Source organism: Rhineura floridana, chromosome 5, assembly GCF_030035675.1.
Source record: "Rhineura floridana isolate rRhiFlo1 chromosome 5, rRhiFlo1.hap2, whole genome shotgun sequence".
Taxonomy (NCBI): Eukaryota; Metazoa; Chordata; class Lepidosauria; order Squamata; family Rhineuridae; genus Rhineura; species Rhineura floridana.
Window position 1 is genome coordinate 178,092,698 of NC_084484.1, and position 3,653 is coordinate 178,096,350.

The following is a 3,653-nucleotide window of genomic DNA, read 5'->3' on the forward strand; positions in this document are numbered from 1 at the left end:
ACCAGGAAGAATGCTGATTGTTGTATAACCTCCACCCAAACATAACACAAAAAGAGCCCTGCTGGAGGAGGTCAGTGGCCCATCTCGGCCAGCATCCTGTTCTCACAGTGGCCAACAAGATGTCTATGAGAAGCCCACAAGCACGACCTGAGCGCAACAACATTCTCCCCATCTGTGATTCCCACAAGCTAGTATTCAGAGACATACTGCCTCTACAGTAGAGAAAGAAGCCATCATGTCTAGTGACCATTAACAGACATATCCTCCATGAATTTGTCTCATCCTCTTCTAAAGCCATCCAAGTTGGTGGCTTTCACTGTCTCTTGTGGGAGTGAATTTTCACAGTTTAATCGTGAGCTGTATGAAGAAGTAATTTCTTTTGTCTGACCCAAACCTGGAACAAATCACAATGAATGATCAGTAAAGACCAGGCATAGTCTAACCTATGCATCAGTGTTTTGCAAGCAAATCAGAAAGAATGCTTAATGAACAGATTGTCTGGAGGAGCCCTATGTTTGAGCCAGAGACCAATCCTATGTTCTGCCCAATAATGAAGGGGGCAGAAGGTGGTATATATAAAATGGCCATGAAGCAGTAGAGGTGGTGTACTTGTTGAAGTGCTGTTGGACAATGTTCAGGAGACATCAAGAATCTGGAACATCCTTGTCACAGTTTTCGGGGTCCCAACTTCCTCAGAGTGGGAATGGACAATTCCTGGCTCTTAAGAAAACTGTGACCAGGCAATTCTGCCACCTTAATGTCAGATGGAAGTAGCCACACTCATCATGGGGTTGGGGTTGGCATTGGGGAGATCACCCAGCTAATCCCTCCCTCCCCCGTTCAGTAGGGTTGTCTTCTGCACCTGTCTGCTCCTCTCTCAAGAGACAACCTCTATCTTCTGCAAGCTTCTCCTGACCCTTCTCAGGGATATTAAGTCATCAGGAGGAGTATGGAAGCTTATAGCATCTCAGCAGTCCTCTCGTTCTCTCTCTCTCTCTCTCTCTCTCTCTCCCTCTCCCCCTCCCCCTCCCCTCCCCTCCCCTCCCCTCCCCCTCCCCCTCCCTCTCCCTCTCCCCCTCTCTCTCTCTCCCTGGCTCCCCGTTCACTGGTCGGGCTGTTTGTGGGTAAAAAGATGGTCCTTCTCATTTTCTTTTTAGTTCATAAGGAACATAAGAGGCTGAGAACCATTGGCCCATCTAGCTCAGTATTTACACTGACTGACAGCAGCTCTCAGGCTTTCAGGCAGGGGACAATCCCAACCTTACCTGGAGATTGAACCTGGGACCTTACTACATGCAATATGGATGCTCTACCACTGAGCCTTTGAGCTATGACCCTGCATTTCTTCCACAATGGAACTCCAGCCAGGCAGCATAGGGGTTTCCACATGGTCTTCCATTCAGTCATTAAGCAGACCCAGATCTCCTTCAGCAAGGGGGTTGCATCCGATGCCTTCAGTTCGCAGCATGTTGTTTAAAAAGCTGCACTCAGTCAATGTATATATAAGACTGAGGAAGGCCCTTGTCCCAATGGCAGAGCACATGGTAGCAAGTGATGGGAAAGACCCCTGGAGAGCCTCTGGCAATATTAGGATTGGGCTAGATGAGGAGTGGGGAACTGATGGCCCTCCAGATGTTGTTGGACTCCAATTCCCATCAGCCCCTACCTAGCATGGTCAATGGAAGGAGCCATAGCTCCGTGGTAGAGCACATGCCTCGCACACAAAAGGTCCCAGGTTCAACCCTGGTGTCTCCAGGTAGGTCTGGGAAAAAATCCTTCCTGAAACCCTGGAGAACGGCTGTCAGTCAGTGTCAATAACACTGAGCTACTTGGACCAATGGCCCAACGCGGTATAAGGCAGCTTCTTACATTTGAAGGGAAGAGACACAGCTCAGGGGCAGAGCACCTGCTTTGCATGGAAATTGTCCCAGGTTCAATCTGTCGTGTCTCTAGGTAGGGCTGGGAAGAGACTCCTGCCTGGAACCTTGGAGAGCTGCTGCCAGTCAGTGTCAACAATATTGAGCTAGATGGACCAATGGTCTGACTTGGTATAAGGCAACTTCCTGTGTTCTGGGGCTGATGAGAGTTGTAGTCCAGCAACTTCAGGAGGGCCACAGGTCAGCCACTCATGGGCTGCATGGACTAACGGTGGTAAAAGGCAGCTTCCTAAGTTTTCGTGAAAAGTACTGGAAAGAACGAACCATCCAGTGCAGCTCAGTTCTTGTTATTGTGTAAGGGCTGTTTTTGATGCAGCACGATGATGAAGCCATTCTGGGAGAAGCCATTTGATTGCCATTTCAATGGGTGACTAAAGAGAGGCACTTGAAGGTAGAGCCTGCCCCGACTTGACAATCTTCATACGTCTCCACTTTTGGCATCCCTGGGATTTACAGCCCAGTTAATCTCTTGGGTCAAAAGTCCAAACCCGACAGATTTCCAGATGGTGGCTTGGCTTGGGTTTGTGTTTCCTGCTTCTCTTCCAGCTGACTGGATTTACATATAGATTTTGTCGAAGGGCCTTTCGCTTGATTTGTGAATACGCAGATTGTGTGCTTGGCATTTGTGATGCATTTGTAAATTCGGTCTTTGGCATATGCAGATTAACTAGTAATTCATAGATTCTCAGTTCCTTGTTAAAATATACACATGAAGTGCATTATAAGGAAAGCTGCAGTTTATATATTCTGCTCTTGCCTCTTTATGGTTACACTTTAATGCTGCCTGCTTTTTCTTTTCTTTTTTTATTATGAAAAAATGCAATGGGTTTTTTATTTTAATAATTACTTGCACTTTCGTTTGCTCATAAGAACATTAGAAGCAGCTGCTGGATCAGACCTGTGGCCCATAGTTAGAAGTATATCACAAAAACATAGGACAATATCCAGCTAACTTAGAGCTGACCACTAAAATTAATAGGAACATAAGAACGTAAGAGCCTACGGCCATACTACCCTAAACACGCCCAATCTCACCTGATCTCGGAAGCTAAGGAGGGTCAGGCCTAGTTAGTACTTGGATGGGAGACCGTCTGGGAATACTGGGTGCCATAGGCTTAGAGGAAGGCAATGGTAAACCACCTCTGAATACCTCTTACCGTGAAAACCCTATGAATATATCCATAAAAAGATCCATAGGGTCGCCATAAATCATAATCAACTTGAAGGCATATAACAACAACAACAGGAACATAAGAAGAGCCTGCTGGATAAGACCAGTGGCCCATCTAGCCCAGGATCCTGTTCTCACAGTGGCCAACCAGACACCTACAGGATGCCAGTAAGCAGGACCTGCGTGCAACAGTACTCTCCCCATTTGTGATTCCCAGCATCTGGTACTCAGAATCATACTGCCTCCGACAGTGGAGGTAGAATATAGCCATCATGGTTAGCAGCATTGATGGCCTTACCCTCCATGAATTTGTCCAATCCTTTTTTAAAAGCCATCTAAGTTGGTGGCCATCATGACATCGTTTTGCATAGTGTGACTCCCTCAATGTATGCTGCAGACAGTTAGCTTCAAATCAACAGCCATGCTTGGAACTTTACAATCATTTTCCTAATGTTCTGCCAGAACATCTTCATTATTTTCCCCCCTGTGTATATCCACCTTCTCAATTCTCTGTTCCTTTAAAAACAATTGCCTTGTGCTTATTC

General features: G+C 46.5%; 1 pseudogene; it reads left to right on the forward strand.

Annotated features, from left to right (window-relative positions):
• Positions 1-2,934: 2,934 nt before the first annotated feature.
• Positions 2,935-3,053, forward strand: LOC133386424 (5S ribosomal RNA; annotated as a pseudogene).
• The last annotated feature ends 600 nt before the right edge of the window (positions 3,054-3,653 follow it).